Raw genomic sequence first — 24,409 nt, forward strand, 5'->3', positions numbered from 1 at the left:
AGTTCATTCATGCCAAACAGGCAAACCCAAGAACAATTTATTATAATTTTTTTAAATAATAATGTATCTGGGGCTAAGAACAAGTGGGGCTCTACCCACCCACCCACCAACCACACACATAAGCACACACACACACACGTTCAAAGTCACACACACTCTCACTCATCTGTGGTGCCATGAGTTATTATTTGTTTTGACAAAACAGTGAGAGGGTTTAGTTGGATTGGATTGAACAGACTGAAATAAATGAGTTAAAGCCACAGACTTGATGATGATAGCTACATCTCTAGATTGAACTGTTCAGGTGGAGCAGAGGTATAGCTAAACTAAGCTACACTCAACCCTCTCGTTTGATCTTATTCTCAAATAGTCTCCTCGTCTCCGGTAGACGTTTTTAGAAGTAGATGAGTCTAGGATATACTTTTCAGTCTCACCCACTGTATCCTACTACTCCAACTGCATTGTCTAAACCAGGCAAAGTCATTGCATGTCTCGCGAGACACATTCGTCTCTCTGCGACTTAATTGGTGGCAATAATCTGAAAGAATGTGTTTTCCTCGGTCAGCTGAATACAGCGCTTAGTTCATAGAGCCGTGGTATCAGTGGCGGAGTGGTATTAGTGGCGGTTTCTAGCACCTCTGGCTCATCTTGAAATTGTTTTCTTCCTACAAATTTGGTTCTAGATCTTCAGGGGTTGGAGCTATTACCATCCCTGAAAGCTAAGACTTTCAGGAACAAGTATGTGTCTTCTGTTTCCATCTAAGACACAAGCTGTGCAGGACTTTTTAGAATGAAGAGTGATGAATCTGCACAGGATAACTGAGGGAAATGAATTGATTCTCCATAAACGACCATACTTAAGATTGTTTGACGATCATGCCTGATGTTTTCCTGAACATTACAATAAATTCATTTAATATCATGAATGAATCAATTTGAGTTTGTGACCCCCTCCAACCTCCATTCTCCAAAAGTGATTCCCTCTGAAATATTAGTGACTAACACTGGTATAAACTGTTCAACCTGGGACATGTTCACGAGGGAACACCGTAGTGAAACATTTTGCAACGTAAAACAAGAACACGCATCTCTTATTAAGTTCAGATATTGCCTCCCTGTTTTCTCTGTTTTGTGCCGTTCTGTCCCGTTTCATACCCTGGGCACCAGTCTGTGCCATCATGCCACGCCTTGCCACTCCTTGTGAGTGGCATGATGGCTCAAATAGACTGGTACGCCGGCTCTGCTTCGTGCCTGCTGAACACAACCCAGGTGTGGTACTTTCTACAGGTGCAGCCAGTCAGATGACTGTAGCTTCTTAGCCACCTGGTCGACACGTTGTAAACGTTGTCTGTCTTGTAAACAAGCTGGTGTTAGAACTCTCTGCCTCTGGATAGCTTTCACATAAACATGCATCTTCCTCCTCCTCCTCTCCCCCTCCTCCAGACAGCTGCTCTTCTCTGTCCATATGGCCAACAGCTGCACAGACACACTTACATGCTCGTACACGTAAATACACACACACATACAGTGCATTTGGAAAGTATTCAGACCCCTTCCCTTTTTCCACATTTTCTTACGTTACAGTCTTATTCTAAAATGGATTAAAAAAAATCAAATCCTCATCAATCTACACACAATACCTATATAATGACAAAGAAAATTTATTTTAATTTTTTTTTTAAAGAATAATACTAATAATTATTTACATAAGTATTCAGACCCTTTGCTATGAGACTCGAAATTGAGCTCAGGTGCATCCTGTTTCCACTGATCATCCTTGAGATGTTTCTACAACTTGATTGGAGTCCACCTGTGGTACATTTGAATGGACATGATTTGGATAGGCACACACCTGTCTATATAAGGTCCCACAATTGGAAGTGCATGTCAGAGCAAAAACTAAGCTATGAGGTCGAAGAAATTGTCCGTAGAGCTCAGAGACAGGATTGTGTCAAGGACAGATCTGGGGAAGGGTACCAAAACATTTCTGCAGCATTGAAGGTCCCCAAGAACACAGTGGCCTCCATCATTCTTAAATGGAAGACTTCCTAGAGCTGGCTGTCCGGCCAAAGTGAGCAATCGGGGGAGAAGGGCCTTGGTCAGGGAGGTGACCAAGAACCAGATGATCACTCTGACAGAGCTCCAGAGATCATCTGTGGAAATGAGAGAACCTTCCAGAAGGACAACCATCTCTGCAGCACTCCACCAATCAGGCCTTTATGGTAGAGTGGCCAGTCAAATAAAATAAAATAAAATGTTATTTGTCACGTACACATGGTTAGCAGATGTTAATGTGAGTAGCGAAATGCTTGTGCTTCTGGTTCCAACAGTGCAGTAATATCTAACAAGTAATCTAACAGTTCCCCAACAACTACCTAATACACACAAATCTAAAAGGGTGAATGAGAAAATGTACATATAAATATATGGATGAGCGATGGCCAAGCGGTATAGGCAAGGTGCAATAGATGATATAAAATATAGTATATACATATGATATGAGTAATGTAAGATATGTAAACATTATTAAAGTGGCATTATTTAAAGGGGCATTGTTTAAAGTGACTAGTGATCCATTTGTTAAAGTTGCCAGTGATTGGGTCTCCATGTAGGCAGCAGCCTATCTGAGTTAGTGATTGCTGTTTAGCAGTCTGATGGCCTTGAGATAGAAGCTGTTCTTCAGTCTCTCGGTCCAAGCTTTGATGCACCTGTACTGACCTCACCTTCTGGATGGTAGAGGTGTGAACAGGCAGTGGCTCGGGTGGTTGTTTTCTTTGATTATCTTTTTTGCCTTCCTGTGACATCGGGTGCTATAGGTGTCATGGAGGGAAGGTAGTTTGCCCCGGTGATACGTTGTGCAGACCGCACCACCCTCTGGAGAGCCTTGCGGTTGAGGGCGGAGCAGTTGCCGTACCGGGCTGTGATACAGCCCAACAGGATGCTCTCGATTGTGGATCTGTAAAAGTTTGTCAGGGTTTTGGGTAACAAGCTAAATTTCTTCAGCCTCCTTAGGTTGAAGAGGCGCTGTTGAGCCTTCTTCAACCACACTGTTTGTGTGGGTGGACCATTTCATTTTGTTGTTGATGTGTACGCCTTGGAACTTTCTCCAATGCTGTCCCTTCGATGTGGATAGGGCGGTGCTCCCTCTGCTGTTTCCTGAAGTCCACGATCATCTCCTTTGTTTTGTTGACGTTGAGTGAGAGGTTGTTTTCCTGACACCACACTCCGAGTGCCCTCACCTCCTCCCTGTAGACTGTCTTGTCATTGTTGCTAATCAAGCCCACTACTGTTGTGTCGTCTGCAAACTTGATGATTGAGTTGAGGCATGCATTGCCACTCAGTCGTGGGTGAACAGGGAGTATAGGAGGGGGCTGAGCACGCACCCTTGTGGGGCCCCAGTTTTGACCACCCCAGTGTTCACCACCTGGGGGCGGCCCGTCAGAAAGTCCAGGACCCAATTGCAGACGGCGGGGTTGAGGCCCAGGGCCTCCAGCTTGATGATGAGCTTGGAGGGTAATATGTGGTGTGGAATGCTGAGTTCTATTCAATGAACAGCATTCTTACATAGGTATTCCTCTTGTCCAGATGGGATAGGGCACTCTGCAGTGTGATGGCGATTGCATCGTCTGTGGACCTGTTAGGGAGGTATGCAAACTGAAGTGGGTCTAGGGTGGCCGGTAAGGTGAAGGTGATATAATCCTTGACTAGTCCCTCAAAGCGCTTCATGATGACAGTAGTGTGTGCTACGGGACGGTCGTCATTTAGTTCAGTTATCTTTGCCTTTTTGGGTACAGGAACAATGGTGGCCATCTTGAAGCATGTGGGGACAGCAGACTGGGATAGGGAGTGATTGAATATGTCCGTAAATATACCAGCCAGCTGGCGTGCTCTAAGGACGCAGCTAGGGATGCCGTCTGGGCCAGCAGCCTTGCGAGGTTTAACACGTTTAAATGTTTTACTCACGTCAGCCACGGAGAAGAAGAGGGGGGCGCATTTCTTGTTAGCTGGTGGCACTGTATTATCCTCAAAGCGGGCAAAGAAGGTATTTAGTTTGTCTGGAAGGATGACATCGGTGTCCGTGACGTGGCTGTTTTTCTTTTTGTACTGTAGTTTGTGATTTCCTGTAGACCCTGCCATATACATCTCGTGTCTGAGCCATTTAATTGCGACTCCACTTTGTCCCTGTACCGGCATTTGGCTTGTTTGATAAACAACTTCACTGTTTATATTCAGCCATATTCCCAGACCTCTTTCCATGGTTAAATGCAGTGGTTCGCGCTTCCAGTTTGGCGCTAATGTTAGGGTAGGTTTTAATAGTCACAGTGGGTACAACATCTCCAATGCACTTCCCTATAAATTCACTCACCGAGTCAATGTATAGGTTGATGTTATTCTCTGAGGCTGACCGGAACATATCCCAGTCCGCGTGATCGAAACAATCTTGAAGAGGATGCTCTCGATCCAACAGGATGCTCTCGATTGTGGATCTGTAAAATTTAGTCAGGGTTTTGGGTTAACAAGCCAAATTTCTTCAGCCTCCTCTGTCGGTGCCACTCCTCAGTAAAAGGCACATGACAGCCCGCTTGGAGTTTGCCAAAAGGCACCTAAAGGACTTTCAGACCATAAGAAACAACATTCTCTGGCTGAATGCGGGCGTCACATCTATAGGAAACCTGGCACCATCCATACTGTGAAGCATGGTGGTGGCAGCATCATGCTGTGGGGATATTTATCAGCGGAAGGGACTGGGAGACTAGTCAGGATTGAGGGAAAGATGAACGGAGCAAAGTACAGAGAGATCCTTGATGTTAACCTGCTCCAGAGCGCTCAGGACCTCAGACTGGGGTGAAGGTTCACCTACCAACAGAACAATGACCCTAAGCACACAGCCAAGACAACGCAGTAGTGGCTTCGGGACAAGTCTCTGAATGTCCTTGAGTGGCCCAGCCAAGCCCAAACTTGAACCCGATCGAACATCTCAGGAGAGACCTGAAAAAAGCTGTGCAGTGATGCTCTCCATCCAACCTGACAGAGCTTGAGAGGATCTGCAGAGAAGAATGGGAGAAACTCCCCAAATACAGGTATGCCAAGCTTGTAGCGTCATACCTAAGAATACTCTAGGCTGTAATCGCTGCCAAAAGTGCTTCAACAAAGTACTGAGTAAAAGGTCTAAATGCATACGTAAATGTGATTGTAACGATCGTCGTATAGAGGAAAAGGAGAAGACCAAGGTGCAGCGTGGTAAGTATTCATAATTCCTTTTAATGAATACGAATACTAAAACAAAACAACAAAAACGATAAACAAACAGTTCTGCAAGGTGACATACAGTAAACAGAAAACAACCACCCACAAACACAGGTGGGAACAGGCTACCTAAGTATGATTCTCAATCAGAGACAACGATAGACAGCTGCCTCTGATTGAGAACCATACCAGGCCAAACACACAGAAATACAAAACAAGGACAACATAGAACACCAGACATAGAATGCCCACCCAAACTCACGTCCTGACCAACCAAAATAGAGACATAAAAAGGATCTCTACAGTCAGGGCGTGACAGTGATATTTAAAAATATATATATATATATACATTTGCAAACATTTCAAAAAACCTGTTTTGGGTTATTGTTTGTAGATTAATGAGGGGAAAAAATCAGTTGATCCAATTTTAGAATACGGCTGTAACGTAACAAAATGTGGAAAAAGTCAAGGGGTCTGAATACTTTCCAAATGCCCTGTATACGCTTGTACAGACACACACAGAGCCCAGATAAGACAGCAGGCGTGGAGTGTTTACAGCGAGTTGTGTGATGGCCAACAGAGCCAAGTGTTAGCAGATGGACAAACACTGCTGCTGCTGCTACATCTGTGTTTTGGTACATCTAGTACTAGCTACTAGTAGATTTTTAGATGTGTGTGTGTCTATGGCTGTGCATGTGTGCATGCTCTTTAGTGTGTCCTAAGTTTTAAGGGTGAAATCCTATCTTGAACGCTATGCAGGCATGTAGCTCAAATGTATGTGCACATTTTCTTTACCCCTGTTAATCCATGATTTACATGGGAGTTAAAGTTTGTGTGTGGGTGGTTCTGTCTAGTGTTTTATAAAACGGTTAGTAACGACCACTCAATGTGATTGGTTAAAAGCCAAGCTGTGCATTGTTCACGAAATAGCACAGCAAATGCACACTAACTGTTCTATTTGAATTATAACTGTGTATCCCTGAGAATGTATCAGTATTTTTTCCTGTGCCGGCGTGTGTGTTGTCTGTGTGCCTCTGCCTGTGTTTGAGTGTGTGGGTGTGTGTGTTTTGTCTATGTGCCTGTGTGCCTGAGTGTGTGTGCAAGCGCGCACGTGTGTGTGTGTGTGTGTGTGTGTGCTGTGTCTTAGTGCCTGTGTGTGTGGGTGTGTAACTGATGTTATTAATGCAGTAAAGGTCTAACAAAGTTGGAGACACTTTTGGTACTTTTGTATCCATGAGTGTCCATGTGACTTTTGAAATGTTTTAATACTTGAATGTAATGTTTTATTTATGTATTTAATCTTTATTTAACCAGGTTAGTTTCAAGAGAGACCTGGACCTGGAATGTGATTTGTAGATTTAAATAAAGTATTTGGAATGTGTTTCCACAGGTCTGGGCTTTGCCAGTCAGGTGATGATCCTCCATGGGTGTGTGTACTACATTGTGGTCCTGGCCTGGGCTCTCTTCTACCTGGGCCACAGCTTCCAGTCAGAGCTGCCCTGGGCTCACTGCAACAACACCTGGAACACAGGTACACCATGCACTGATACCCTTTTCACACTACTGAGTCAAACTGAGCCAAACAATATTTGGCTGGCCTGGTTATGCATCCAAAATAGTTGCTGGAACCGTACTGGAAGTTGGGGATCTTGATGGGTTATCTGATGGGTTAAAATGTCAAATACTTGAAAGCATTGGAGGTGTGGTTGATTAGGTTGGAGTTTGCATTTTTGCAACTATTCCAATGGTTCCATTGTACTGTAAAAACTAAATCAAGTGCAGCTCAATTATCCGGTCCAAGTATTTGAAGGTATTTGACCTACAGGAGCCTATGTACCTACAGTTGAAGTCAGACGTTTACATACACCTTAGCCAAATACATTTAAACTCAGTTTTTCACAATTCCTGACATTTAATCCAAGTAAAAATTCCCTTTCTTAGGTCAGTTAGGATCACCACTTTATTTTAAGAATGGGAAATGTCAGAATAATAGTAGAGAGAATTATTTATTTCAGATTTTATATATTCCATCACATTCCCAGTGGGTCAGAAGTTTACATACACTCAATTAGTATTTGGTAGCATTGCCTTTTAAATTGTTAAATTTGGGTCAAACGTTTCAGGTTGCCTTCCACAAGCTTCCCACAATAAGTTGGGTGAATTTTGGCCCATTCCTCCTGACAGAGCTGGTGTAACTGAGTCAGGTTTGTAGGCCTCCTTGCTTGCACACGCTTTTTCAGCTCTGCCCACAAATTTTCTATAGGACTGAGGTCAGGGCTTTGTGATGGCAACTCCAATACCTTGACTTTGTTGTCCTTAAGCCATTTTGCCACAACTTTGGAAGTATGCTTGGGGTCATTGTCCATTTAGAAAACCCATTTGCAACCAAGCTTTAACTTCCTGACTGATGTCTTGAGATGTTGCTTCAATATATCCCAATAATTTTCCTACCTCATGATGCCATCTATTTTGTGAAGTGCACCAATCCCTCCTGCAGCAAAGCACCCCCACAACATGATGCTGCCACCCCTGTGCTTCACGGTTTGCAATGGTGTTCTTCGGCTTGCAAGCCTCCCCCTTTTTCCTACAAACATAACAATGGTCATTATGGCCGAACAGTTCAATTTTTGTTTTATCAGACCAGAGGACATTTCTCCAAAAAGTATGATCTTTGTCCCCATGTGCAGTTGCAAACTGTAGTCTGGCTTTTATATGTCGGTTTCGGAGCAGTGGCTTCTTCCTTGCTAGTCCCTGTTAGTCACGTCTGTGGAACTTGTTCAGTTTATGTCTCAGTTGTTGAATCTTGTAATGTTCATACAAATATATACACGTGTTAAGTTTACTGAAAATAAACACAGTTGACAGTGAGAGGACGTTTCTTTTTTTGCTGAGTTTAGAAACCAAATACACACAAAGTGGTAGTAATTTCATCAGTTTAGCTCACCAATACAAATAAACTAAAGGATTAATTTCACCTTTCAATTTTCATCTCATGACTTGGCAAATTTATCTGTAGAACTTTTGCTTTTGAAGGTACTCCCTGCCTTTGTTCCAAATGCCACCCAATTCCCTATGTAGTGAACTACTTTTGACCCGGGGAATAGGTAGTAGGGAGCCATTTAGGATGCATCCCCGACTCACAGTCCCCAGATATTTTACATAAAGAATGCCTGGATTGACGAGGAAAACACAGAGACCCCACTTAGAACTAAATCCCACACCTTCTGTTTCCCACACTGACAATCAGGTCCTGGCAATTACAAACCCAGGGTCGTGCTCATTAGGGAACATAATGGAAAACGTTTTAAAGCATTTTGCAACAGAAATTCTAAAATGTGCGTTTCTTATTGGACAGGTCCAGTTAGTCCCTCCCTGTTTCAGTCATTTTGGGGGGGGTTTGTTTGGTGCACAATAAACATGACCCAGGCTTCTTTTGTAGCTGGACAGCTCTTTGAAAGTTGAAGCTGACACCGGACCATGAAGATAATTGATTAGACTCTTTTGAGCATGATCCCATCTTTTTATACCATTATGGAATGATTCATGTCTTGTTTTGATTGATCTGTCTTGATTGCATTGATTGATTGGATTGATCAATTGTATGGGGCTATATAGTATTGTTTGAAATATTAATTTATTCAGATTTATTGACTGTCAGACAGGCTTCTTACCATTTTGTGCTTTTTAACATTGTCTCGTTAATCAATTTATAGATTAATTAGCAGATCAGATATTTGATTCATTGATTAACTGACTGATTGTTTCATTTATTTATTTATTGTTTTATTGATTCATTGTTATTTTTTTTATACATAGTTTGAAGTCAGTGATTGATTGAGATTGTCTGTGTGGTTTGCCAGGGACTGTTATTCCCTGTGCCTGCTGAACAGTGCCACCAGCTTCCTGGCAGGCTTTGCCATCTTCTCTGTGTTAGGCTTCAGGGCTCAGGAACTGGGTGTGGACATGCAGATGTGGCCCAGTCAGGAGGGTGGGGGGTTGCTTCTGTGATCAATTTTTATTTGGAAGAGTCAGCTTTTTAAACCAACATGGCTCAGTTTAAATTGTTTTTACATTGTAGTAAAACAAAATCTCATTTGATATGTGTTTTGACAAAATTACTACATTCTGTAGCAATGAATGTTTTTTCCCATTAAAATGCGATTTGATTAAAGTTAATGCCTTCAACTGCAGGTGATGCAAAAAGGTGGCCGGACCATAAAAAAATATCTGTTATTAGGAATGTACAAAAATAAGACCCGTCCTCCAGTACACCTACGAATCAGGCTTGAAAAAAAATGTATAGTTTTCAGTTTCGTATACATCTCATCTATTGTGGGAACTCTTCCCTTCTATCCACCTCCCCTTCTATGCCAATATATGCGTGTAACATGTGCAGTTGTATAGATAGCGGGTTCAGAAAGTGTTCACACCTCTTTACTTTTTCCACATTTTGTTGTTACAGCCTGAATTTAAAATGGATTAAATTAAGATTTTTTGTCACTGATTTACACAAAATACCCCATAATGTAAGTGGATTTTTTTTTTTTTTTTTTTTTTTTTACAAATTTATTAAAAATGAAAAGCTGAGAGATCTTGAGTCAATAAGTAATCAACCCTTTTGTTATGCCAAGTAAGTTCAGGAGTAAAAATGTGCTTAACGAATCACATAATAAGTTGCACGACGGACTCATTCTGTGTTCAATAATAGTGGTTAACATGATTTTTAATGACTGCCCCATCTCTGTACCCCACACATACAATTATGTGTAAGGTCCCTCAATCGAGTAATGAATTTCAAGCACAGATTCAACCATAAAGACCAGAGAGGTTTTCCAATGCCTTGCAAAGAAAGGCACCGATTCGTAGAAGTGTTAAAAAAAAAAAAGCTAATGCTGAATATCCCTTTGAGCGTGGTGAAGTTACTCATTACACTTTGGATGGTGTATCAATAAACCCAGTCAATAGTATAGTATACAAGTGTAATTACTGTGACTAAACGGTCATGTGGAGTTTGTGACCGCCGGTGGGGGCGATAATACGGTCACCGCAACAGCCCTAGTTGTGATATGAGAATTGAGGATGGATCAACAACATTGTAGTTATCCTACAATCCTAACCTAAATGACAGTGTGGAAAAAGGAAGCCTGTACAGAATAACAAATATTCCAAAACATGCATCCTGAATGCAAGGCACTTAAGTAATACTGCAAAAAAATGTGGCAATGAAATTAACTTTTTGGCCTGAATACAAAGCATTATGTTTGGGGCAAATCCAACACAACACATCACTGAGTACCACTCTTCAAATCTTCAAGCACGGTGGTGGCTGCATCATGTTATGGGTATGCATGTTATGGGCGAGGACTAAGGATTCCATATAGGCAAAGTCCTATAGGAAAACCTTTTTGTCTGCTTTCCAACAGACACTGGGAGATTAATTCACATTTCAGCAGGAGAATAACCTAAATCACAAAACCAAATCTTCACTGGAGTTGCTAACCAAGACGACATTGAATGTTCCTGAGTGGCCGAGTTACATTTTTGAATTAAATCGGCTTGAAAATATTTTCCAAGACTTGAAAGTGGCTGTTTAGCAATGATCAACAACGAACTTGACAGAGCTTGAAGAATTTTCAAAAGAATAATGGGCAAATATTGTACAATCCAGGTGTGCAAAGCTTTAGAGACTTACCCCAAAAGACTCACGGCTGTAATCGCTGCCAAAGGTGTTTCTTACATGTATTGGCTCAGGGGTGTGAATACTTATATAGTCAAGATATATTAGTGTTTTATTTGTTTTTAATTCTTCCACTTTGACATTACAGAGTATTTTTGTGACAAAAAGTACAATTATATCCATTTTAATCCCACTTTGTAACAGAACAAAATGTGGAAAAAGTCAAGGGGTGTGAATACTTTCTATAAGTGTCTGACTCTGTGTTGTATGGCTCTGTTTGTCTGACTGTATGTCTGACTGTGTGTGTTTCTCTCCAGGCCCTGGGCTGGCCTTTATAGCATACCCTCAGGCTGTAGCCATGATGCTTCTCCCTCACACACACATACACACACACACACAAACACAGGGTCTCTTCCACACATGCATCCAGTGTATAACAAATAAGAATTACATTGTAACGAGCATCGTATCCACCGGCACACACAGACACACACACAGTATGCAACAGACAAGCATTGCAATGTAACAACCATCTTACACACACCAACCTACCCCGTTCCCCTCCCCCTTCCACCCCCTGTCCAGTTTGTGAGCCTGGAGGCCCTGGTGACCTATGTGACTGACCTCTACCCTACGGTTATCGACGAGAGCTGCTGCTGCTGATGGTGTGTGTCGTCTGCTTCCTGGTTGGCCTGGTCATGGTCACCCCGGTGAGTCTGGTTGAATGGATGTGTGAGTAGATGATTGCCTGGCTACCCAGACTCCTTGCTCCAGCCAAGAGCTACCCCACGCCCATGGACGTTCGTTTCTTCTCTTATTTTTTTATAAATGTTTAATAAATGTTTTTTTAAATTCTTCCACTTTGACATTACAGAGTATTTTTGTGACAAAAAGTACAATTATATCCATTTTAATCCCACTTTGTAACAGAACAAAATGTGGAAAAAGTCAAGGGGTGTGAATACTTTCTATAAGTGTCTGACTCTGTGTTGTATGGCTCTGTTTGTCTGACTGTATGTCTGACTGTGTGTGTTTCTCTCCAGTTTCTTCTCTGGAAGTCTGAATCTGAGTACCTCCCCAACCCTTCACCGAATGCGAACACGTTCAGGGCCGTCTGATTGGTCAAGAAACCGATGGGTTGGGCCACAGCCAGAGCACACGTGGGTAAAGCGGCAGTTTGAAAATTTGTCTTTGGCTTTGATACTTCTATTGATTAGAGACGATCCAATCGCTGATTACTTTGTTTTGTAAAACGCCCCTTGTGCCCCTAAAGTCTGTAGCGAATGGCAAAGCAGCAGAATCATTTAGTGTGAGTCGTCAGGCTAGGTGAATGGATGGTTGTCTGTTTTACTGGCCACATAACTGGCTGGTTAGCTTGGGTGGCTGTCTACGTGACTGGCTACATGGCTAGCTGGGTGGCTGACTGGCTGGCTGGATGGCTGGCTAGCTAACTGTCTGTCAGTCTGCTTGCCTGTCTGTCTATCTGTCTACATGATTGGTTGTCTGTTTGTCTGTCTGTCTATTTGAACTAATGTCTGACTAGTTGACATATCCACTTACCGCTAGACACTGTGTTACAATTAGTGCATTATCCAAATGTCTTCTCCCAATTCAATTATCTCCCTCTAACTTTTCAATTGTATAGATCTACGATGTGGTGATACATCTGTGATGTAATGTTCTCTCAATCTCTTTGGATAGGGTGGTCTCTATGTGTTCCAGATCTATGACCACTACTCCTGCAGTGGGGCCAGTCTGCTGCTCCTGTCCATCTTCCAGTCGGTGGCCGTGGGCTGGGTTTACAGTGAGTCCAGAGGTTGTGCACAATAAATACCTTATCACAACCTTAACACAACATCTTTCACCCGAATGTAGACTTAACACTGTACACCTGTAATGAACACACCCTCTGACGTGTGCCTCGGAACACAGTACTTTCTTTCTTTCTTTTATCTGTAGATCTCGCTTTGGCTTTCTCTCTCAATTGTGCAAATACACACAAAGTGAGCTAACAGTGGTGTTTAACTATGCACAAATCTTGACTGTCCTCTACCCTTACCTTCCACATTCCTACTCAGGTCAACAGTATATGAATCTGAAGTAGTCTATTGCGGGCTGCAGACATTCAGTATGAGCTGTAGTGTAGTGGAGACAGCGCCAGCCCTATTAAATGAGTCACTGTCTCCCCAGCCCCTAAATCTTCCCGCTGAACGTTGCGCCACACAGTCTCAGCCATGGGGCCCTAGGGAGCCCACAGTAGCTGCCTCAGATACTAACACGCAAAAAGCATAGACAAAGAAAAGCTCAGGCATGAATCTCCCTTAGATGATAACATGCTAACGCTAAGTCGCTAACACAGAAAAACTCCGGGGAACAGAAAAACCTGAGCATAAATCTTCTTCGAACGCTAACATGCTAACATTCTAACGCTAACATCCCAAAAGCTCCAGACACAGACAAGCCTAGGCATAGATCTGCCTCAAATTATAACACTAAGTCTCTAGCATAGACAAGCGCAGACACAGAAAAGCCAGGGTGAAAATCTGCAGTGTAACTGCAGAGGGATTTTGGGTGTTCTACTTTAATTTGTTTCCATGTAAGTTGAGAGCGTAAGAGACGATTGTTGTTTTACGATAAGAGCCCTAGCCAGGAGGTAGAGACATGGGCTGTAGATAGGAATGATGATGGGGACTGGAGCTGTCTCTCTGCTCTGGTGGATTCCTAAGCAGTGGGAAGTGTGGGTGTGTGTGTGTGTGTGTGTGTGTGTGTGTGTGTGTGTGTGTGTGTGTGTGTGTGTGTGTGTGTGTGTGTGTGTGTGTGTGTGTGTGTGTGTGTGTGTGTGTGTGTGTGTGTGTGTGTGTGTGTGTGTGTGAGCACGCGTGTGTTTCTGCATGCGTTTAGCTTCATACATGTGTGCCTACAGTGCATTCGTAAAGTATTCAGACCCCTTCACTATTTCCATTTTGTTACGTTACAGCCTCATTCTAAAATAGATGACGGATCACAATACCACATAGTGACGAAGCAAAAACAGGTTTTTATAACATTTTGCTAATGTATAAAACATTTTAAACTGAAATGTAACATTTACATAAGTATTCAGACCCTTTACTCAGTACTTTGTTGAAGCATCTTTGGCAGGGATTACAGACTTGAGTCTTCTTGGGTGTGAAGCGACAAGTTTGGCACACCTGTATTTGGGGAGTGTCTCCCATTCTTCTCTGCAGATCCTCTTAAGCTCTGTCAGGTTGGATGGGGACCGTCACTGCACAGCTATTTTCAGATCTTTAAAAAAAAAAATATTTAACCTTTATTTAAGTAGGCAAGTCAGTTAAGATCAACTTCTTATTTACAATAACGGCCTACCCCAGCCAAACTGTAACGATGCTGGGCCAATTGTGCGCTGCCCTATGGGACTCCCAATCACGGCCAGATATGATACAGCCCAGGACTGAACCAGGGTCTGTAGTGAAGCCACTAGTGCTGAGATGCAGTGCCTTAAACCGCTGCGCCACTCAGGAGCCCGGTCTAGAGATGTTCGATGGGGTTCAAGTCCGGGCTCTGGCTGGGCCATTCAAGAACATTCAGGGACTTGTCCCGAAGCCACTACTGAGTTGCCTTGGCTGTGTGCGTAGGGTCGTTGTCCTGTTGGAAGGTGAGCCTTCGCCCCAGTCTGAGGTACTGAGCATTCTGGAGCAGGTTTTCATCAAGGATCTCTCTTTACTTTGCTCCGTTCATCTTTCCCTCGATCCTGACTAGTCTTCCAGTCCCTGCTGCTGAAAAACATCCCCACGGCATGATGCTGCCACCACCATGCTTCACCGTATTAAAGTTGCCAGGTTTCCTCCAGACGTGACGCAATCTTTGTTTCATCAGACCAGAGAATCTTGTTTCTCATGGTCTGAGAGTCCTTTACGTGCCTTTTGGTAAACTCCAAGCGAGCTGTCATGTGCCTTTCACTGAGGAGTGCTGCAGAGATGGTTGTCTTTCTGGAAGGTCCTCCCATCTCCACAGACAAACTCTGGAGCTCTGTCAGAGTGATCATCGGATTTTTGGTCACCTCCCTGACCAAGGCCCTTCTCCCACGATTGCTCAGTTTAGCCGGGCGGACAGCTCTAGGAAGAGTCTTGGTGGTTCCAAACTTCTTCCATTTAAGAATGATGGAGTCCACTGTGTTCATGGGGACCTTCAATGTTGCAGACATTTTTGGTACCCTTCCCCAGATCTGTGCCTCGACACAATCCAGTCTCTGAGCTCTACGGACAATTCCTTCAAACTCATGGCTTGGTTTTTGCTCTGACATGCACTGTCAACTGTGGGACCTTATATAGACAGGTGTGTGCCGTTCAAAATCATGTCCAATCAATTGAATTTACCACAGGTGGACTCCAATCAAGTTGTAGAAACATCTCACAGATGATCAATGGAAACAGGATGTGCCTGAGCTCAATTTCGAGTCTCATAGCAAAGGGCCTGAATACTTATGTAAATGTACAAACATTTCTAAAAACCTGTTTTCGCTTTGTCATTATGGTGTATTGTGTGTAGATTGATGAGGGAAAAAGTTAATTTACTCAATTTTAGAATAAGGCTGAAACGTAACAAAATGTGGAAAAAGGGAAGGGGTCTGAATACTTCCCGAATGCACTTGGGAGAGTTGAGGTAGCCATGCTTTACTACTCTCTGAGCATCCCCGTGGAGAGCTGTGGAAATGGCGTTTGTCCATGGTTGTTTAGACTGCGGTCAGGTCTCCAGTGGTTCCTCTATGGTCGTTACTTCCGTGGGATTTAAAGGTGGATTATTCAGGACCTTAGACGAGATCCTGTTCTACGGTTCTACCGTCTTATATGGGTCTCCGATTTAAGTGGTTTGGGGTCTCTAGGACCATTTTCTAGTTTTCAATTACTAGTCTTTACGATTGTGCCTGGACTTCATATTAACCTTGTATGGTCCTTACAATTCAGAACCATGGTTCAACCACTGTTGTGGTCAGAACCAGGCCTTGACCACAGAACCATGTAATAACCCCTGACCCCTCGCCCTGTTCCTTAGGGACTGACAGGTTCAATGACAACCTTAAGCACATGATTGGCTACAGCCCGCTGCCCTTCTTCAAGCTGTGCTGGCGCTACCTGACGCCAGTCATGTGCACGGTGAGTGACCTTTAACCCTTGACCACTGTGTGTGGGAAGAGTCCTGTGAACTTTATATATCCCAATTGTGTCTGTAATTGTATATCTGTGTACACATGTGAGTAATTGTGTGAATTATTTGGTTACCTTTTTTTGCAGAATCTAGTTGTTGTGACTTTTCTCTGTGCATTTCTTACCCGACAAAGGGATCAGACTGATACACTGGTCCAAGATGAATCCATTGGGTCATATTCAGACAAGCAATCTGTGTGTGCAACTCTCCTTCTCTCTCTCTCCAGGCGACGTTTGTGTTCTCCTTGGTGTGCTGGATCCCTCTGTCCCTGGGGAAGGGCATAGTAGCCCCGGGGTGGGCCACAACTCTGGGCTGGCTCCTCACCCTCCCCGCTGTCTCCCTGCTGCCCCCCCTGTGCACTTTACACCCTGGCCACCATCCCCTGCAGCCTAACACAGGTCAGTCACACAGTGACATTTTTACACCAACAACCAACTTCTACACTTGGCCCTACCATAACCCTGACTCCCACATTAACTGTTACTCTTGCACCTACCGTCCAACACTGCACTATGTGGACTGACTCTACACTTACCTCCATCTCCCCTGTGACTTACCCTATGATTACACAAGACATTAGTTAGTGTGTCTTGAAAATAACTTGTACCTTCCCATCATGCTATAGTGAATAGTTTGGCCAGTAATTCAGTGCACAAGACTGTACTAAGCATATAAGACATACTGTACAGTGCATTAAGGCATATGTTGTGTGTGACTAACAATCCGTCCATCTCTCCTGTTGACCTGTAGCGTTTCCGCCGGCTGTGTCGTCCTAACCTCGACTCCAATTTGGCCATGGACCACCGGACCACCTCTCTCACCTTTGAACCCTGTCTGGCTCTCACCGCCGGAAACCCAAGGAGCCAATCTCAGATGTGATCTACAGATGACCACCCTTGGTTTAGCCAATGATACGGTCTCACGGTTTCTGCGCACCAAATGGACAGATCGGAATCGGGGGTCAAGGGATGTTTTTATGGAAATGGGAAGGCCTCTGCCCCTCTGTTGTGTCCTCACTGGTAAATGGAGACAGGATGGTGGTTGAAACTGTGATGGAATCCAGCCTGTATGCTGTTGGGCCTGGGATACGTCTACTGGGCTTAGTGACATGCTCCTGACTGTGTGTATTTTTGTGAATGAAGGAGAGGGGGAGGGGGGAAAGAGAGGGAAAGGGAGGGAGAGATAAAAGAGACTCAGCCAGTCCCAAATCACTCTTCACGCTTTTTTATGTATTTCAGAACTGCAGTTTCCTCTGCTTGGAGCAACAGTGAAGTGGGCAGGGCAGTACAGATGTTTACTCTTACATCTGCAAGCAGTCTCTGAACATCAGACAGGATGACATTGTCTCCCTCAATCCATGCAATGGCTACTGCTATAGGTTTCAGGAGTTTCAGGCTGCTTACCACTCTCTCCCAAAATACATCATCCAGGAGGATCCTCTTGATGGGGCTGTCCATATTGGCAGACTGTGATATGGCCATTTCTTGGAGAGACTCCTTCCCCTCCAGGAGACTGTCAAACATGATGACAGCACCACACCAATGGGTGTTGCTGGGCAGCTTCAATCTGGTGCTCTTATTCTTCTCACTTTGCTTGGTGAAGTAGATTGCAGCTATACCTTGATGACCCTTCACATACCTAACCATTTCCTTGGCTCTTTTGTAGAGTGTATCCATTGTTTTCAGTACAATGATGTCCTTGAGGAGCAGATTCAATGCATGAGCAGCACAGTCAATGGGTGTGATGTGAGGGTAGGACTCCTCCACTTTAGACCAAGCAGCCTTCATGTTCGCAGCATTGTCTGTCACCAGTGCAAATACCTTCTGTGGTCCAAGGTCATTGATGATTGCCTTAAGCTCATCTGAAATGTAAAGACCGGTGTGTCTGTTGTCCCTTGTGTCTGTTCTCTTGTAGAATACTGTCTGAGGTAGTTAATTATTCCTTGCCGACAAACATTAGACCACCCATCAGAGATGATTGCATTACAGCCTGCTTTCTCTATGATTTGCTTGACGTTCACTTGAACTCTGTTGAACTCTGCATCCATCAAATTAGTAGATAAAGCATGTCTCGTTGGAGGGGTGTATGCTGGGTCAAAAACATTCAGAAATCTCTTCCAATACACATTGCCTGTGTGCATCAGAGGTGAAGCAGTTGCATACACAACTCGAGCAAGACATTCATCAGCATTTCTCTGACTACGTTCCTCCATTGAGTTAAAAAAACTTCTGATTCCAGGAGGACCATGAGCTGTTACTATCGATAAGGTGTCTGATTCATAATTTTCACCTCGAATAGATGTAGAAAGAAGTTTGTCAGAGGTTGCTTGTTGTGATCGCTGAGGGAACGTTATGCACTTGGCCAGATGATTCTGCAGCTTTGTTGCATTCTTCACATATGATTTGGCACAGTATTTGCAAATGTACACAGCTGTTCCTTCTACATCAGCTGCAGTGAAATGTCTCCACACATCAGATAGTGCCCATGGCATTATCCTGTAAAGATGAGATCCTGTAAAAATGAGTAAAAAAACAACAAATACAATTCCATGTACAGTTAATTAAGCCATTAGATTAAACAACTCCTTTGTAAGATAAATGTTTTAAAATGAAACATGTATGGAAACATGTGAATTAACACTCCTCAGTTAGCAGGCTCAAGCAAGCTAAACCCCACATGGTTTAGCAGATAGTAGTATAAATCCCCTCGCACGGTCCCCGCAGCTGGACAACTTTCTCATGGCTTCTGGAGGGAAATGCTGTAGGAATGCTCAACCGGTGTCGCTCATTCAGCCGACAGAAACTTTTAACCGGTTCTCCCCATTAAGCAGTAAGTCGGAGTCAGAGGCCGAGCCTTCTCTGGTCTCTACTCCTCCCGTTACGGGGTCTGAAACGCCGAAGCCTCCCACCATTAGCTCGGACAAATTGAAAACCCTAGTCATTGGCGACTCCATTACCCGCAGTATTAGACTTAAAACGAATCATCCAGCGATCATACACTGTTCACCAGGGGGCAGGGCTACCGACGTTTAGGCTAATCTGAAGATGGTGCTGGCTAAAGCTAAAACTGGCGAGTCTAGAGAGTATAGGGATATTGTTATCCACGTCGGCACCAACGATGTTAGTATGAAACAGTCAGAGGTCACCAAGCGCAACATAGCTTCCGCGTGTAAATCAGCTAGAAAGATGTGTCGACATCGAGTACTTGTCTCTGGCCCCCTCCCAGTTAGGGGGAGTGATGAGCTCTACAGCAGAGTCTCACAACTCCATCGCTGGTTGAAAACTGTTTTCTGCCCCTCCCAAAAGATAGAATTTGTAGATAATTGGCCCTCTTTCTGGGACTCACCCACAAACAGGACCAAGCCTGGCCTGTTGAGGAGTGACGGACTACATCCTAGCTGGAGGGGTGCTCTCATCTTATCTACGAACATAGACAGGGCTCTAAATCCCCTAGCTCCACAATGAAATAGGGTGCAGGCCAGGTAGCAGGCTGTTAGCCAGCCTGACAGCTTAGTGGAGTCTGCCACTAGCACAGTCAGTGTAGTCAGCTCAGCTATCCCCATTGAGACCGTGTCTGTGCCTCGACCTAGGTTGGGCAAAACTAAACATGGCGGTGTTCGCCTTAGCAATCTCACTAGAATAAAGACCTCCTCCATTCCTGCCATTATTGAAAGAGATCATGATACCTCACATCTCAAAATAGGGCTACTTAATGTTAGATCCCTCACTTCCAAGACAGTTCTAGTCAATTAACTAATCACTGATCATAATCTTGATGTGATTGGCCTGACTGAAACATGGCTTAAGCCTGATGAATTTACTGAGTTAAATGAGGCCTCACTCCTGGTTACACTAGTGACCATTTCCCCCGCGCATGCCGCAAAGGCGGAGGTGTAGCTAACATTTACGATAGCAAATGTCAATTTACAACAAAAAAAATATGTTTTCGTCTTTTGAGCTTCTAGTCATGAAATCTATGCAGACTACTCAATCACTTTTTGTAGCTGCTGTTTACAGGCCTCCTGGGCCATATACAGCATTCCTCACTGAGCTCCCTGAATTCCTATCGGACCTTGTAGCAGATAATATTATAATTTTTGGTGACTTTAATATTCACATGGAAAAGTCCACAGACCCACTCCAAAAGGCTTTCGGAGCCATCATCGACTCAGTGGGTTTTGTCCAACATGTCTCCGGACCTACTCACAGCCACAGTCATACTCTGGACCTAGTTTTGTCCCATGGAATAAATGTTGTGGATCTTAATGTTTTTCCTCATAATCCTGGACTATCGGACCACCTTTTTATTACGTTTGCAATCGCAACAAATAATCTGCTCAGACCCCAACCAAGGAGCATCAAAAGTCAAAGATTCCTTGATGCCCTTTCAGACTCCCTCTGCCTACCCAAGGACGTCAGAGGACAAAAATCAGTTCACCACCTAACTGAGGAACTCAATTTAACCTTGCGCAACCCTAGATGCAGTCGCACCCCTAAAAACGAAAAACATTTGTCATAAGAAACTAGCTCCCTGGTATACAGAAAATACCCGAGCTCTGAAGCAAGCTTCCAGAAAATTGGGACGGAAATGGCGCCACACCAAACTGGAAGTCTTCCGACTAGCTTGGAAAGACAGTACCGTGCAGTATCGAAGAGCCCTCACTGCTGCTCAATCATCCTATTTTTCAAAATTAATTGAAAAAAATAAGAACAATTCGAAATTTATTTTTGATACTGTCGCAAAGCCAACTAAAAAGCAGCATTCCCCAAGAGAGGATGGCTTTCAATTCAGCAGTAATAAATTCATGAACTTCTTTGAGGATAAGATGATGATCATTAGAAAGCAAATTACAGACTCCTCTTTAAATCTGCGTATTCCTCCAAAGCTCAGTTGTCCTGAGTCTGCACAACTCTGCCAGGACCTAGGATCAAGGGAGACACTCACGTGTTTTAGTACTATATCTCTTGACACAATGATGAAAATAATCATGACCTCTAAACCTTCAAGCTGCATACTGGACCCTATTCCAACTAAACTACTGAAAGAGCTGCTTCCTGTGCTTGGCCCTCCTATGTTGAACATAATAAACGGCTCTCTATCCACCGGATGTGTAACAAACTACTAAAAGTGGCAGTAATAAAGCCTCTCTTGAAAAAGCCGACCTTGACCCAGAAAATATTTTTTTAAACTATCGGCCTATATCGAATCTCCCATTCCTCTCAAAAAATGTTGAAAAAGCTGTTGCGCAGCCACTCACTGCCTTCCTGAAGACAAACAATGTATACGAAGTGCTTCAGTCTGGTTTTAGAACCCATCATAGCACTGAGACTGCACTTGTGAGGTGGTAAATTACCTTTTAACCTGTCTAGGACTGGTTAAACCCCTCGCCAACAGCCAATGAAATTGCAGGGAGCCAAATTCAATCAACAGAAATCTCATAATTCCATTTTCTCAAACATACAAGTATTAGACTCCATTTTAATGATAAAATTCTCGTTAATCCAACCACAGTGTCCGGCTTTTCGACGAAAGCAGAACATATCATTATGTTAGGTCAGCAACTAGTCACAGAAAGCATACAGCGATTTTCCAACCAAAGAGAGGAGTCATAAAAGCTGAAATATTGATTAATTGTGTCAGATTAATCGTGCTCCTAGACCTTAGTGCTGCTTTTGATACCATCGATCACCACATTCTTTTGGAGAGATTGGAAACTCAAATCGGTCTACACGGACAAGTTCTGGCCTGGTTTAGATCTTATCATTCGGAAAGGTATCAGTTTGTCTCTGTGAATGGTTTATCCTCTGACAAATCAACTGTAAATTCCGGTGTTCCTCAAGGTTCCGTTTTAGGACCACTAATGTTTTCCCTATATATTGTACCTCTTGGGGATGTCATTCGAAAACATAATGTTAATTTTCACTGCTATGCGGATGACACACAGCTGTACATTAGGAAGTGGACATAAGGAAGTGGATGGCTGCAAACTTTCTACTTTTAAACTCGGACAAAACAGAGATGCTTGTTCTAGGTCCCAAGAAACAAAGAGATCTTCTGTTGAATCTGACAATTAATCTTGATGGTTGTACAGTCGTCTCAAATAAAACTGTGAAGGACCTTGGCGTTACTCTGGACCCTGATCTCTCTTTTGACGAACAGCTTTTTTCCATTTACGTAACATTGCAAAAATCAGAAGTTTTCTGTCCAAAAATGATGCAGAAAAATTAATCCATGCTTTTGTTACTTCTAGGTTAGACTACTGCATTGCCCTACTTTCCGGCTACCCGGATAAAGCACTAAATAAACTTCAGTTAGTGTTAAATACGTCTGCTAGAATCATGACTAGAACCAAAACATTTGATCATATTACTCCAGTGCTAGCCTCCCTACACTGGCTTCCTGTTAAGGCAAGGGCTGATTTCAAGGTTTTACTGCTAAACTACAAAGCATTACATGGGCTTGCTCCTACCTATCTTTCCAATTTGGTCCTGCCGTACATACCTACACGTACGCTACGGTCACAAGACGCAGGCTTCCTAATTGTCCCTAGAATTTCTAAGCAAACGGCTGGAGGCAGGGCTTTCTCCTATAGAGCTCCATTTTTATGGAATGGTCTGCCTACCCATGTGAGAGACGCAGACTCGGTCTCAACCTTTAAGTCTTTATTGAAGACTCATCTCTTCAGTAGGTCCTATGATTGAGTGTAGTCTGGCCTAGGAGTGTGAAGGTGAACGGAAAGGCACTGGAGCAACGAACCGCACTTGCTGTCTCTGCCTGGCAGAGGGTCCTTTGAGTTTGCATAGAGACAGTGCAAAAAAGGGTCAACTCAGTGTGTGTAATCATTTTGTTAGCTATTTAGAAGTGTTAGGGCTAGGAGATAGAAGCTGTTCAGAAGACTTAGTGTCAGACTTGATGCACCGGTTCCACTTGCTGTGCAGAAGCAGAAAGAACTGTCTATGGCTTGGGTGGCTGGAATCTTTAACAATTTTCTGGACCTTCCGTTCACACCACCTGAAATAGAGGTCCTGGATGGCAGGGAGCAAGGGCCCCAGTGAGTCCTATTTCGCTGGCGTAGGTACGTTACCTCTGTGACCTAGGTCCTAGGGGACACCCTGTACTTGTCACATACCGCCCTGGCTGCAACGGCAACGGATGACAGAAGAGAGAGTGACTCTGAACAGGCACACCACACTTTAGAGCGATTAAGAGATGGATGGAGGAGAGATGAAGAGAGGGAGGGGCTCCTTTAGAAAGGATCTGTAACGGCAGTCTAAGTCGTCCTCCTCATCGGACGAGGAGAGGCGAGAAGGATTGGAGGACCAATGTGCAGCGTGGTAAGTTTCCATAATTTAATGACATGAAAACTAGACAAGAATACAAAACAACAAACGTACTAATCGTCACAGTCCCGTGTGGCACAAACACTGACACAGGAGACAACCACCCACAAATCCCCAACACAAAACAAGCCACCTATATATGATTCTCAATCAGGGACAACGATTGACAGCTGCCTCTGATTGAGAACCATATTAGGCTGAACACAGAAACAGACAAACTAGACACACAACATAGAATGCCCACCCAGCTCACATCCTGACCAACACTAAAACAAGCACAACACATAAGAACTCTGGTCAGGACGTTACAGGATCATAGCCAACTTGTCATCAATCACTCGAGAACAAATGTTGTGATCCTCATTAGTATGCCAACGTTCTTTATCGGATGTATTTTTATCCCGGCGGACATTAGTAGCCTATTATGGATGAGAGAGGGAGAGAGCTTGTGAGTAAAAGATAGGGTGCATCCCAAATGGCACCCTATTCCCTACATAGTGCACTAAATAGTGCACTACATAGTGAATAGGGTACCGTTTGGGACATAGACAGAAAGTCATCGAGATGAAGAGCTGTGCTCTGGGAATTCTAGAACCATCCACCATCACTTAGCCAGTTGGTTATGTAAAAAGGTCCGGTGTCAATTAGCTGTATTGGATTCCCCCACAGCAGGCGATTATAGAACTGGGTTGCCCCTGCTCCACATGTGTCTGTGCACACGTGGTTATGCACATGTTGTTTTGGTGATGAGTATTTTAGATACTATGGGACTCCTGCGCAGAACATGTGATCTATCATTGTAGTGTGAGCGTGTGTGTGTGTGTGTGTGTGTGTGTGTGTGTGTGTGTGTGTGTGTGTGTGTGTGTGTGTGTGTGTGTGTGTGTGTGTGTGTGTGTGTGTGTGTGTGTGTGTGTGTGCATGTGTGGAGAGGGGGTGGTTA

The 24,409-nt window shown here is 43.7% G+C and overlaps 1 pseudogene; it reads left to right on the plus strand.

The window, feature by feature from the left end:
* LOC120050712 overlaps positions 1-17,008 on the plus strand; it is an 86,095-nt pseudogene extending 69,087 nt beyond the window's left edge.
* The last annotated feature ends 7,401 nt before the right edge of the window (positions 17,009-24,409 follow it).

Source organism: Salvelinus namaycush, chromosome 7 (genome assembly GCF_016432855.1).
Source record: "Salvelinus namaycush isolate Seneca chromosome 7, SaNama_1.0, whole genome shotgun sequence".
Lineage (NCBI taxonomy): Eukaryota > Metazoa > Chordata > Actinopteri > Salmoniformes > Salmonidae > Salvelinus > Salvelinus namaycush.